Source organism: Dermacentor andersoni, chromosome 11 (assembly GCF_023375885.2).
Source record: "Dermacentor andersoni chromosome 11, qqDerAnde1_hic_scaffold, whole genome shotgun sequence".
Taxonomy (NCBI): domain Eukaryota; kingdom Metazoa; phylum Arthropoda; class Arachnida; order Ixodida; family Ixodidae; genus Dermacentor; species Dermacentor andersoni.
In genome coordinates, this window is record NC_092824.1 from 28470901 (window position 1) to 28485968 (window position 15068).

At 47.8% G+C, this 15068-nt stretch overlaps 1 long non-coding RNA gene across 1 annotated transcript in view; it reads right to left on the minus strand.

Moving 5' to 3' along the window:
* Positions 1-12788: 12788 nt before the first annotated feature.
* LOC129387588 (uncharacterized) overlaps positions 12789-15068 on the minus strand; it is a 37103-nt gene continuing 34823 nt past the window's right edge. The window contains exon 3 of the long non-coding RNA XR_008614729.1: positions 12789-12821. This is a non-coding gene — a long non-coding RNA (uncharacterized lncRNA). The remainder of the gene's footprint in view (positions 12822-15068) is intronic.

A 15068-nucleotide genomic window follows, 5' to 3' on the forward strand; every position in this document is an offset into this window, starting at 1 on the left:
CAGAAGGACAGGCTCGTATCTTGTGACTTCATGCTTGGCAGTGAAGAAGGCAAACGTCACGAACGGCAGTACGGCATTCCAATTTCTGTGATGCGCTGAGACATACACTGAAAACGTGGTGACCAGGGTACGATTGGTGGCCTCACTAAGACCATTGGTTGGCGGATGCTGAGGCTTGGAATGACGATATTAAGTTTAACAAAGGCGTAGTTTACTCCATTTACTCAGCTGCGATCGCTTGTCACCACACAAGGAGCTCCGGAGCGGATGATAACTTAACGCAGAAGAAACCCCGAAACAGAGTGCTGTTCCTGTGACAAGGGCCATTGTTTCAGCATAAGTCTTACGTTACCAATTAAATCTATGCCCACTTTCTCAAAAGGTGAAGTTTGCGTTCTAACAGCTTCTAGGTTTCCTGCAGGAGCTATACTCGGTTGTTTGCGGCATAGGCAGACATTACCCTTAGCGACATTCTCCTTGGTTGCCTTCCACGATTGAGGCCAATAGAAACGTCGTCGGAGGCGGTGGAGCGTTCAGGCGAATGCAAGGTACCCCGGTGCATGGTCGCCGTGCATGGCCCGAAATACCACAGACGCAGGCATCTTGGCATGACGAGTAGCAGTTCAGGACCCTTGTTGCAATAATTCTTGTAGTAATGTCGATTGTCACGAATCACAAATGGCGTAGCTCGGTCAGATCTGTGGGTTACATGAATAATCATGTTCAGTGAAGAATTGCGCTGTTGGTTTCTAAAGACGGCAGTTAGGAAAGCCCGATGAGATTGTAGTTAAGTAGTTGTCGAAATCGTGCCCACCAGTGCCCTTGCTCTGAGAGGGAAGACGGGATAAGCCGTGAGCATCTGTGTGGCACCAACCGCTATTGTAAGGGAACACTTCTATTGTAGGAGCCACAAGGCCCGCCGAGCAAACCGGTCAGCTGGGTCACGCAGTCTAAAGTACCTACAAGGGAAATGATGGTCGGTAACAATCTTGAAATGGCGGCCGTACAAAGGTGGCCTGAACTTGTGGATTGCGAAAACAACAGTAAGGCAGTCCAGACCAGTCACTGTGTAATTCCTCTCTGCTTTCGTCAGAGTACGACTTGCGTAGGGAACGGCGTGTTGACGGGCATCGTGAACCTGGCCTAGCACAGCACGAGCACCCACACAAGTTCGGTTAACGCCGCTGAATCGAAATGGAGGAGAAGTGGCACAGAGGTGAGGAAAAACTTCAGTTGCTCGAAAGCAGTCTCATACTGAGCGAATATGTAGGGATTGTACTTGCGAAGCAGGTCTGTCAGGGGTAAAGAAAACAGGGCGATGCCTTTACCTGCAAAAAAACGAACACGGGCCCGGGAACCTTCTGTGCTCATCTACTGTTTTCGGGTGCTTGAATTTGCGAACAGCAGAAATCATTCTTGGGTTTTGCTGTATACCGTCCTTGTCGACGAGATATCTCAACACATGGATCTGACGCTCACATAAGTGGGACTTCTTATAGTTTAAAGTGAGGCCAGCCTGTTGGATGCAGTTAAAAACAACGCCGAGCTGCTGGTTGTTGTCATGCAAATTTCGACTGAAAATAATCTCAACATCTAAATAACAGATACAAATCTTCCATTCAAGATGGGGCAGGATGGAATCTATAAATCGATCTAAGGGTGATGGGACAATACACGCCCGTCCATGGCTTCAACAACAAATCGAGGCACTAACAAATTTTCTTTATCGTATTATTACGCTCTGGCTCGACAATACCGCTGCATGATGCAATCAGGACACGTGAGCAACATGTGGGACCAAACGGCTGTCCGAGCAGGCAGAAACACATGTTGAGACAGAGAAAACACGTAGACTTGATCAGTCTGCAAATCATCAAGCATAGCGATTGGCAATCTTCTCCGTTTTAAAATATATCCAATACCACAGTCAAGTGTAGCACTGTATTCACATAAGAAATCTATGCCTAATATAGCATCATGTGATGCGTGGAACAAAAGAGTCAACCAGGATCTAAAACTCCGTCCTCCTATCGCTACCAAAGCCCATCAAACACCAATAGGGCGAACCTTTTCGCCTGCCACTCCACGAAAAGTTTCTTCCCGTGCCACGCCAACGTACCTTCCTGCCTTAAGCAATCTTTGAGCCAACGCTTATGACAGAAATAATGGCACCCCTTTCGACATGAGCAGTAGTATATACACCGTCAACGCAAACACACGCACACACACAAACACACCTTGTTCTTCAGGATAACAGATGTCGGAATTGGCGTGTCTGACCGTCCCACGATCGCACCTCGGCCGGCCGCAACCGCTAGTTTCCCAGCTGCGGCGGGGAAGGCGACAGATGATGGCGCGGGGATGGCGAAAGGCGCACTAGGGTAGGCGGCGCTGTAAGGTTGCGCTCGGAGACAGGGGACTCATCGCGAGATTAGTAAGGCAACTTTTGCTACAAAGGATTGAGTCCGATTTACGCGGTCGCGTCTTTGTGCATACGAGATGGGTATGCCGAAAAGCTTTGCGCTCGCTGCAGGCGACGGCAACAATAACGCGCAATACAGGCTCGGAAGTTGCAGGCATAGCCAACAGGTATTTCACAGTTAAACCTGAATGACGCTGGTACGCGTAGCGCCGGGTATGATTCCGAAGGAACATGCCGTGGCATCGAGTGCTCTGCAGGAACACGTCGTGGTGTCGGGTTAACTCCGTAATATCAAGAGAGCCTGCTGACGGCTGGCGGCGACTGAGATTCGCGCGAGGGGCTGAAAGCTCATGTTGCTCAAGTGTGGTTCTTCAAAAGGCGGTCATCCATCAATTTGATATTCTCGCAACCACGTTGGTGGTGGTTCGGGAATGCCCTTGTCAAACGCGCATTGGAAACCAGCGCCAACTCCCTGAAGTCCTGCTAGCTGATCTTCATGCACTCGACGCATGACTGAGGCGATATCATCGCAGGCAGTGACGTCCATACTTTGCAACTGTGGCGACGTTGTCAAAGAGCCCAAACTTCGCTAAGAACTTTCGCGTCTTATAAGCTTGGAATGCGCCGTATTGATATCTGAATTCAGAAGGAGTGCTCAGGTTTTATTTCGTTAGCAGAAAATTCTACACGTCTTCAGCGATGGCTTGCAACACACGTCTACATTTTTCTTCATCAAACTTCCGGGTTACAAGTCCGTATAGCTTCAATATTTCTTCAATATTTGTCGTACATGTTTCACCAGGCAATTGGCCTCTGCGTGAGAGCGTGTGTTCTGCTTTTTTTCTTCTTGGAATCCTAGTCGCCAAAGCAGACTTTCATTCCTGGATAAAGTTTCCCAAGTGGTCAGCACAAGGTTATGATTGCCAAACCAAGGTAAAGCGGTACCCGTGAGAAAAAAATGCTACGTTCACAAGCTGCGCTAACGCACTCTACCCGTTGTAACAGCTTATTCTTTCGTATTGCCACACCCAGACAGCCACGTCTTCATCTCTTTTACCTAAGAACATGCATGCTTGCAGCATCGAGTAGCTATGTTGCCTTGGTCTCTGGCTGACTTGATCAACATCCTCTTCGGCGGTCTTCGCTGACCGGCCTGCTTGGGTGTCGGCCAGGCTTATTGGCTCTCGTGGTAGTTCGGCCATGCATCTGCTTCTTGAAAAGCCTTCTAGGCCTGGGTTGTCCATGGCGTCCAACAGACCACTCCTTCCCCTTTTGTTACGGATGTACAACGAACTTATCTACACAAAAGACATGGGGCAGTCCGAAACAGCCGATCACCAAAAAACCTCGCGCCACTTCTTTCTCTTCTACGCTCCTCAGGTTCGGAGTTACAATAGTGTCAAACAATCAACTAGGGACTGGCTACCTGTAACTCATGCATTGTCTGAGGGTTGTTCTCCTACATCCGTCGTTTCAGGACACCCTCTAAATAAAATAACCTGGTGAACTAGCAGGCAACGTCAAACGGGAGATTATGCCACTGGCAAAAAAATTTGAAACAATTGAGTAGTACCCTGGCCAGGTGCGCACTTGCCCCGTCTTCCTGGAACCAGCCCTATTTTCGGCGCGGTTGACTCAGCTGACACAACACCAGCAAAACCACACAAGTCGAAGAGCAGACGAACTACACCTCTTGCACTATCATGCCCCCCCCCCCCCCCCCATAGTTTGCGATAACATTTGCGGTTATCGTTAGAATTCTGCCTATTTTCTCGCCAAGTAATTACTTTTAAAACATACTGTAGGCACCTGGAACACCATATGCGATTTCTTGAAGTTCATATAATTCCTTAACTCTGCTGGTATGGCTACGTACTAGTTGACTGGAGCAATATCTCTCGATAACTGCGCTGCTTTGAAGAAACTGCCATGAAAATATTATTGCTACCTGATCGCCAATAATCATGGTAATCTTTTTTCTTTGAAGTGGGCCCATTTATTGTTTGTGGAAAAAGTCAAGTAACTAGTACGACTTCGCCACGACAAATAAACTGTAATATTGATTGCGTCATTCTTGAGCACAAATGTCTCTCACTTACCCATGAGTCATTTCTCATGCGGTAGTGCTAGAATGAGAGGCGCAAAAAATTGCAAGTCTAACAAAGTATTTGAGCACGCAATAAATGTCGGAAGCACATATTCAAGATGTGCTCCATTAGTAGTATAACTAAACACTAAATGATGGAAACGAAGGCATGGAGCTTAGCGACTGAATCCACCCCACTGATTAAAACTGGGTGAATGTTTTGTTTTTTTCCGATATGAAAAATATTGCACTCAGTTTATTACAGCAATAGATAGGCCGATAGACGTTGTAAGCATCACATTTGAAAAGTAGTGGTGACTGATTACTCCAAAGTGATTACTTTGTTTTGCCTTTCTTATGTTTCTATAGAGGCCGTTATAAAAGACGTTGTTTTTTGTTTTTTTCTCATACGTACTGGGTGTCTGGAATTTCGGCATTCCAGAAATGGGCAGAAACAAAGTCGAACACGTAAAAACAGTTATCCCCAAAAAATTGTAATCAAGAAAAGTGAACAGTAACGCGCCCGTACATGCCTTATAACCTATGCGCACAAACGACACTAGCGCCGAACTAGCTATATCCATGAAAAGGATGTCGCCCTCGGCTATAAATTGTTCCTCTGTTAGGCTAAACAAGTAACCAGAAGTCTAGAGAAATCAAACGTTCTGACCGTCGCCAGTCGTGCTGGAATTCGGCCCGGTGTGGCGTATGCCCTTGGCCTGCGTGGTTGCGACGCGGCGTGGGCATCAACCTCCCTTGTGAGCGACGCGGTTTGGGTCCTTAGATTCCGAGGCCCATGTGGTACAGGACATGGGGGGGGTCATTCAGGCCTTGCGCCGCAGAAGTGCCCAGGCGACGGCCTCCGTGCCACTGGTAAGTGGCCGGTTACGGCAGCGTGGAGCTGGACCTGTGCCGTGGAACACAGCGACGACAAGGCCATCGGGGCTCAGAATGTCAAGCTGACGCCTGTCAACTTTCGGACGTCCCCTCTCCGGAGTGTGGTCCCCGAAGCTGCCATTTCCCGTCTCCGAGCACAACTGGAGATACACATGCCCATCTCCGTGTCCACGTCAGTAATGTCCGCTCACCTCCGCCTTTGTCATCTTTATTTCATTTGGTCAATCGCGCGCTTCACGTGCTTCACGTGCGCACACGAAGCCAGCAGCCCTTGGTGCACCTAGACGCCTACAATGTGCACATCGCAGATCATATTCAAGAAAGGGCTCGCGGGGAAGCGCCATACGCAGAAGCCGCAGGAGGATGGCACCCCGCCCCCTCAAGTGGGAAGACGGCATGCTTCCGCCAACTTTCCACACGTGTGCATGCGAGATGTAGCCGCCATCGTCTGCTCGAGTACCGCACGCTTTCAATCGAAGACACAGCATAGGCATACGAGGACGATGTTATAGCGAGACAAACCCGGTACGTCTTTATCTTAAAAAGCTCTAGCAGCAGCCAGAGGATGCCATTCCAGCGCGCCTTCGCATATCTTTACCCTCCGCGACCCCTAGCTTAGTTTCTCCTTGCCCCTTTCTCCCAATGTCACCTAGACTTTCCTCTAGGTAGCGTTCCTTTGCCACGCTCTCTAGCGCGTTTCTTCCCCGGTGAGAGATTCTCTTCACCTCCAGGCGCCTTCCTCCTCTTGCTTCGTGGCTTCGAACAGATGTTCGCCGATTGCGCTAGCTGGCCAGTTAGATTTGCGCGCAAAAGTTTATCCATGAAGCCCGCACCATACTACGAACGACTGTGTCGAGAGAAAATAAGGACTTATCACGCATCTGCGCGACTGCCCCTTTATCGGCAGCTAAGCACTCGCGCGCATACACACACATACGAGCTTTATTGCGCATGTGTAGCTTGCAGAGGTGAACATAAAGTGATTTTTACTGCAGCCCTGCAGGGATTGTGGTCGGAAAATGTGGATGACGAGAAATTGTCTGAGGATGTTGGCCGGAACCTATTGAACTGTACGGTTACCAGGCCCATCGGCTCCCATTCGTTGCGGTGGCCACCATGCCTTGGCCGCCGCACTGACTCTGGAGGGAGCACCTTGATGCTTGCGTGGATGCTGCGCTTAAGGCGACAGCGCCGAGAGGTGCAGTAGGGGTTTTTTCGAAATTGAGGACCGTGGTAATGAATTGTTCTGATAAATCGCCTTGTCGGCTGCTGACGCTTGTTTGGACACCAAACCGTGCCCTCTGGTAGCAGCAACAGCAACTGCAGGACTACCAACGCCACTGCTGCTGCAACCACGGGTGTTGGTGCTGTTTGCTGCTGAACACTCGAAGATACGGAACTGCTGCTACTGCTTTCCTGGTTCGGTAGTGGCTTCGGGAAACAGGCATTCTGCAGTGAAGACAGTGTTGTGATGCCTCCCTTGAGGCATGGTTTAACTTACACTCACTAAGACGAGGACGACGACGGCACCGGGCAGAGGCGCCTGCACACGTCTGCTACTGCCGCCCGGGAAGCAGAAGTGCAGGGCTCTGGGCCACTGGGTCCAAGCGCTGGTCCGGATCTCGCTACTTGACACACACGTCGAACGCCGTCTCGTAGATTTGCTGCTGGCTGGCTATCTCGACGGTGGCCGGCGCTCCCCTGCAACAGGGGTGGCGTGTGCCGGACCGGGGTTCTCGTAGCGCGTTCCGTCGGAACCGCAGCGGCCGCAGAGGCATGGCGGCTGGGCCCGTGTCCCAAGGGTCGCAGTACTGCAGATCACCCGTGTCGCCACCGTATGCCTCTACAACCGACGCTGCTGCTCACGAGCTTCATTTGCTGTCTTCAAGACCTTGCTGCCGGGTTCCCTGTAGATGGCAGAGGAAGCCGATGTGGTGCACGAACCGAAGGCCTGTGACTAAGGCAGTGGCGGTTGAGGACTCGACGTGCTGCCGCAGTTGGTGAAACGTTCTTTCTCGGCCGCGATCTTCGACGAAGACGACCCACAGCTGATGCTCGAGGATGTCGGGGCCGCGCAGCCATGAGGAAGCGGGACGAAAGCAGCTAACATAGCTGCACTCCATTCAGGCTAGTAACGCTGCTAGACGCCTTTGCAGTTGTCGCATATCTTGGCTGCACCGCAAAGTCGTTTTCTTGCAATGAGCCATCGTTTGTCGTCTGGCCAAGCATAACGATTAACCAAGGCGTTCATATTGTCAATCCGCAGGATGACGTCGTTTTTAAAGCTGCAATGCACCGGCATTTCCAAAAAGCCGGCTGCAAGTGGCAGCACCTCATCTGCGCCAGGCTGCCTGTCCACCTGACCGAGGAACCAGCGGCGGTGCCGACGGACAGTGTGGTCGTTGTAGTCACGGCAACCGGTTCTACCACCGAAGGATTAAAAAAAATTGTGGAGTTTTACGTGCCAAAAGCATTTTCTGATTATGAGGCACGCTGTAGTGGGGGACTTCGGAAATTAGGGCCTACTGGGGTTCTTTAACGTCCACCTAATTCTAAAGAAGCATCAATGGCATACCTTGGTGGCTTGGGGATAAATGAAGTGTTTGGGTGATTTGCCGACTGCGCCATTGTAAGAGACGAGATAGGCACAACACCGGTTCCTTGGTCAAGTCCTTCTATTTCTCCGCCTCGTCGTCTTCCGCCTGGGACGCTCACTTGCGAGCGTCCCAGGCCAAGAGTGTTTTGTCTTTGCAGGGCAAATATATATGCATATATATTGGTGGAGTGCGGAAAGCAGGTCAAGCCCCTGCCTCACCTCACCCGGAAAAGAAACACTTTCGGCCTATGCCCGTGTTGCATGGAAATTCACCCTTCCTTGTTCAATTATATGTTTATTTGGGTGCAGTTGGCGCATTCAAGTATTCAAAAGTATTCAAAAAATCTTCTCATTTACAAACAGTGATAATTTAATGCGAAGGTCGAGTCCAGTAGGGCGCCATTTGATTCGTTATTAAAGGTTACGAATATTCGCATACCCCTAGTAGCTCCAGTCCGGACCCGTCGCTGCGCCGATAACGCTCACACTAGACCTACTACCACTAGCGCGCAATTCACAGCTCAGTGCTTCGTCATTTGCTCCTAAAAGTGTGCGTCACATATCGCACCTACGGTACAAGACGGAAGGAGTGGGGAAAAGAAACATGAGAAGCCTCGCAAGTGAGCGCCAACCATTGAGTGCAACGCAAGCATAGCTTACGCCTTCACCGCCAGCGCCACAAGGACTGACGATCCCTGACTCTGCTCATGAAGCTGAGGAGGTTCAGGTGTCACCAGACCCGGTGGCGCCGGCGACGTCACGAGAAGCGAGCATGCTCGATGCCGAGTGCCTTGTTTTGTCGTTTCATTTAGCGTCAGTGGGCACTCGAGCTTCTTTTCTATGTAAGCGTACATGCTGCTTAAACGGAGAGTTTCTGCCGTTGGCTTGGTCGGATGCGGCGCTGGAATTCAGCGCATATGATAAGAAATGCTGATGTCACCACCTGGAGTGTCCACTTAATCGCTATAAGAACACAATATTCTTGGCGTACGGACACACACACAAAAAAAACAACATGATTGTGAAGAATGTCGTAGAGGAGCTCAGAAATAATTTCGGCTACTGAGGGTTTTGTAACTTTTAGCTAAATCTAAGTACATGGGTGATTACAGCAGGTTTGTATTGGCAGGTCGTGCTACGTCCAAATTCACGCCATATCACAACGTTGAAATACAGAGACGAAAGCAAGCGCTGATAGCAGCTGGCGATACTGCTTTGAAACTGGATGGTTTGCCAAGCAAGCTTTAAAACTTCCACGAAAAATAATAAACATGAACAAATTACCCGCAAATTCCCAAACACAGTGCGTTTCCAGCATATGACGATCTATTGCAGACGCTTTCCATCTCTACGTACTGCCTTGAATGTATCGAGTGAATGACCGCGAAAAACAGAATTAAACGCATTTAACAAAATAGGCTCCAGTAGGTACCTTCCGCCGTAAAATATAAAACAGCGAAAAAACATTCGTCTCTGGCCTTGTCGAAACTGCGGTGAGAATACCAGAGTGCCCGACAGGCGCCCCGATGCATGTATATATCATCATCATCATCATCATCATTTAGTAGTATCCCATTTGAAATCAGGCGGGGTCAAATCGTTACCCAGCCTGATTTAGTTACTCAGGTAAGTTACCAATGTTTTTCCCACAAACATTCTTGTACACATATATTTCGTCTTATCTGCCTTGAACCGCTGCCTATACCTGCAACGGATCCGGTTGAGTCACCGTGTTCCCTGCTTCTTTGGACCAGTTCGCCAAACATCTCTTGCTTATGCCGATCGCTGAACGGTTGATACTTCCATCCACTCTAAATCTAAGCGTTTTCGGAAGGTGAACGTTGTACACATGATTCGCTGAGCGAATTTCTTTGCATTCAATTAGGATGCACTCAGGGGGCCTCCGAATTTTTTCTGGAGCATACACATGCCTCTTCAAATGACGAATATTTGCTCCGGTATCTTTTTAACATTACGATATCAGCTCGAGCTTCAAAAAGCAAAGCACTAGCCTTTGCTGTATCGTACAGGTTGCCCCTAATAATAACTATTTTGCCATTATTGTAAATCTCCGTCGTCTTTTCGTTTCCGTTCTTTTGCGCCTAATAACCTGTCTCTGTATCGCTCACTTTCTTTATCATTACTCCTGATTGTCTATCTACACTTTCAATTACCCTGTACTTGGTTGCCAAATTTCTTTACCTCATCCTCATTACTGTGTCGACAATTTTAGGGTACAGAAAGTTCTGCACTTTAGCCGCCCATTTATTTTATTCTATGTTCCTCAGTGTTCGAAATTAATTTTGTTCTGCGCTTCCCTCACTTCAAACAAGGCCCCACTCATGTTCCCCTTACGCAGCCTCTTTTGTGGTTTTAACCTTAGCTCCCAAAGCCAATATTTCGTTAACTTCCAACCCCGACAATATATTCCATTTCAGGCACAGAATGGCCTTTGCGACCGTCAACGGTGGCACCATCACTCCTTTTCAAAATTCCACGCACCCTCCTCACATTGTTACGGTGGAAAAAAAGAACAAGGTCGTCGACGGTGAAGACGACGAAGTGGCAACAGCCTCTCGGGATTCTCGGCTGCTGTTTATATACGCCAAGGAAATATACCGTGTAAATAGTTTTATACACGTGACATTTTCGTGGAGGTGCGGGGTACGCGTCTTCGCCAGGAAGCTCCGCAGCTGACGTCTCACCCAGCCTGGGACCACGCTTCCAGTGGAAGGCACCGCATCTGCAGCTGCAATGCCGACTACGTATACCATATACGTTGCTTTACCTCAGACGCAAGACCCCGGCAAGTTCACCGGTGTCGATGATGTTGACGTAGAAGAAAGGGTGAAGATGTATGAGCGCGTCCGGAAGGTGAGCAGGTGGGATTCGAACATAATGCTGGCCAATGCCGTGTTCTACCACAACGGACGACCACGCTCTCTGTTGGGTTTGGTCCCTAAAAGATCCCACAAGGAGGCTTGGACGATGGGCTTTGGGCTACAAGAGTATTCCTATTCCGCGTTGTATAGGTCTGGTCGCCTACACAAGGACGCCGACTGCTTGTCCTGTTACACTGTAACCAGGCCCGCCAATGCCAATATGGACGCTTTCGCAAGTGTTCTTTCCATTTCCCAGCTCTTGGACATGGCCAGCGAGTAACCTCATGACGCCCCTTTTTTTAGGAACCTCGTTGACCGAATGCGATCTGCTCCTACTGATCCATCGTTACCGTGGCTGGTTCTTAACGACGGGATATTGTACCGACGCACTTTTCATCCCGATGCTCCTCCCCTTCTCCTTGTCGTTCCTCAATACCTCCGCAATTCTCGGCTGCTGTTTACATATAAGCGTTGTAAATACACCGCGTAAATAGGTTAGCACCCGTCACAATATTTATTGTGGCCCCAAAGTGCCCTATGTTTCATTATTGTGTCATTCGACTTGCCTTTTATTTTCAGATAATATTGGTGGGTGCTTGAGTAAGTCTTTCCTTTGTTTATGTATACGCCAACGTATTCATATGGCTTCACTATGGATATGACTTGCTGTTGAATTGAAACCACGCAGCTACTCGCCTCTTAAATAAAGATCATAATTCCCGATTTTTATGTGCCAAATTTAAGGTCTTAATTTCTTGTTAGGTTGCCACAATTATTTGCCATTCTCTGTAAATGCCTTGCACTGTCCGCTAGCAGCACTATGTCGTGCGCATACATCAGTGCCGGAGCCTTCTGTAGCGCCATTTGTCCATTACGCCTGTAGAATAAATCAAAAACTGATTGACTGTTTTCCAATTCCCTTTCTGTGCTCTTAACATAAATCGTGAACAAAGATGGAGGGTCCGGGCATACTTGCTTCAGTCATTAGTGAATTTACGCCACTTAATACAATAGCCATTGGCTGCGAGCGCTGCTGCATGGAGGAGCAGCCGGCCACGCCCACCTCTGAAGTTAAGCTGCCCCCGCGCGATTGGTACGGCCGGAGCAACACCAGCCGGCGCGCGCAAATCTAGGAAGTCATGCATTGCAGACAGCATCAACATGCAGCTGCAGCGGTTTGCTTTGTGGAATACTGGGCTAGATTGCGATATCGCGCATACATGCTCTTGCCTGGCCGTACTACTTGCAACGAACCGGCTTTGTCGTTTGAAGCTCATTTCGAAGTGAAATCTGGCAAGGCGTCTAACCAAGAGTGGCTAAACGTGAGGGCGTGCTGACAAGTGCGCTTGTGGCTTGTCCTAAGGTTTTGCTTGATTCGAGGGGAGTAGGCTTTCGAAAACTAGACAAAATTACCGAGCCCCGATTACCACGACACCGACCAGCGGCGTGGTCGCGCGCGGCCGCTATTGAGCGTGTAGAAGATAGTTGGTTTCTACCGGAACGTAAACATTATAAGAATTCGAAAGCAGATGTTCGCACACGCCTGTTTGAACAACTGTATGAATAAATTACGTAGTAAAAGGAGGACGAAGCGGACTCATCCAAACACCCTTCTTTATTGATGTTTACAGGAGGTATTCAGAGACCTGGATTGGGAAGAATTTGGGATAAGAGTTAATGAAGAATACCTTAGTAACTTGTGATTCACTGATGATATTGCCTTGCTTAGTAACTCAGGGGCCCAATTGCAATGCATGCTAACTTACCTGGAGAGGCAAAGCAGAAGGGTAGGTCTAAATATTATTCCGCATAAAACTAATGTAAGGGTTAACAGTCTCGGAAGAGAACATCAGTTTACGATAGAAAGCGAGGCGCTGGAAGTGGTAAGGAAATACATCCACTTACGGCAGGTAGTGACCCCGGATCCAGTTTAGGAGTCTGAAATAATCGGCAGAATAATAATGCGCTGGGGTGCGTTTGGCAGGCATTCCCAGGTCATGAACAGCAGGTTGCCATTTTCTCTCAATAGAAAAGTGTATAACAGCTGTATCTTAACAGTACTCACGTACGGGGCAGAAATCTGGAGGCATGCGAAAAGGGTTCTACTTAACTTGAGCACTACGCAACGAGCTATGGAAAGAAAAATGATTGGTGTAGCGTTAAGGGGACAAGAAAAGAGCAGCTTGGATGAGGGAACACACGCGAGCTAATGACATCTTAGTTGAAATCAAGGAAAAGAAATGGGCATGGGCAGGACATGTTATGAGGAGTGAAGATAAGCGATGGTCATGAAGGGTTATGGAATGGATTGCAAGAGAAGGGAAGCGTAGAAGAGGCGGCAGAAAGTTAGGTGGGTGGATGAGTTTATGAAGTTTGCAGGGACAACTTGGCCAAAATTAGCACATGACCGGGGTAGTTGGAGAAGCTTGGGAGAGGCCTTTGCCCTGCAGTGAGGCTATCTAGGCTGATGATGATGAATACGATGATGATGATGATTGTCTAATAGCAGCCGCGTATGAGAATCTGCTATATTACGAAATAAAGCATCCTGAAAGGGTGAGAAGAGGGCTCCTGAAGAAAATAATAGCGGTTGAGATAAACGTTACTTTGCTCTCCGCTTGAGAGATTTTCGTGCGGCCCAAGGCTGCAAAGTTTTGCTGCGATGTTTATAACAGCGTATGCTACCAGTGGACTGTGTCTTTTCCTTAAGTTCGAGAGATGCTTCAGCGCTCCTATAAAAAGTTTTGGGATTTTTATTGTAAAAGCTTGACTTGTAATGATGAAACTGTAGCAGAACTTGCAACGCATTTTACTCGTAAGTGGCCTTTTCCATTGGTCAGCGAACTTTGCTAATGCCATGGCCAGCAAACGGATTTGCTCAAATGATCTCGTAAAAACAATTCTAGTGTAAGTATATTTGTGAATACGACCCCTTTCCTTTTCCTTCTACGATATATTATTGATTTTTTTTGCAATTGCCAAGCATTCCACCCGTAACTGACGTTGCCGTTTATAATCATTTTTTGCGTATTTAACAAAATCTACCTCTCGAGTAAACTATATGGTATGATGGGTTCCGTGTATAAAACTTTGTAGAAATACAATTTATTGTAGATTAAACAACTTTTCTTCAAAAGCGACTCTGGTATAAGAAACATACCGATTTACGTCAATAGTAAGGGAAACACAGAGATATCAAGTGCTCTTTTCGTGGTGTTAAGATCAGCTCGCAAAAACAATAAATATTCTTTATTTGCGGGGCTTGTTTTGCTTATTATATAAGAGATGATGCGATGAATGTCGTCGGTGTTTGTATATGTACGGAGGGAGGCCTTAAGAAACACAGCAGAATACTTTTCGCTAGTTTGCGTGGAACATGATGTATGTTTCAGCTTGCGGGTAATTATAAAAAAGACTTCCTAGTCAAAATATCCACATCACTTATCATGGGTCTGCAATCTGATAAAAAGGTCAAGATGCCAGCAGAATATTTGGCCAGGCATTTCGAATTATGGTTTGTAGACATCTACTTAGTATTCAGTTCCAAACATTGGGTTTCTTGAGGCGGCTTCGGTCCTCGCATGAAGTAGTGTTAATGCACGCGTTCCGAGAGCTAAAAATAATCATACACCTTTACCAGGGAACATAAAATTTATGTGCGCAATCGATCGTGGCGTGGCTTCCGTATTTGAATGCTTCACATTTGTTTTCTCAAACTGTTTGCGTATGAAGTTACCTTCTCTCGGATTAGGTAGGGAGATTTTCCTTTGTAACGAAATACTATATTTACTTTTTTCACATGTAGAGTGAAACGTATTGCGCAAGACCTCAGTCATGCCATATTTGGTAATTGCGATCGCAACGCAAGAAATGCAGAGGCGTGAGTGCGGGTGAGGGTAGCCTGCTGGACGAGTTGTAATATAGTTCGCAACATGGGGTTGACAGTGAGCATACTGCAAAACTCGTAGAATATACTGACATAGTGGAAGGCAAACAGTAAATTAAGGAAAGGGTGTTGGACCTAAAAATAGGTAATTTAAGTCAAATTTTGTCCCCCAGCAGACCAAATGACGCATGTGTAACGTCAATCAGATACGCATTTCTACGTAATTATCACAAATGGACTGGTACTGCATAATCATAGCGTTTTTAATTGAGTGCCACTTGTATGGGGGTAGATAAGGA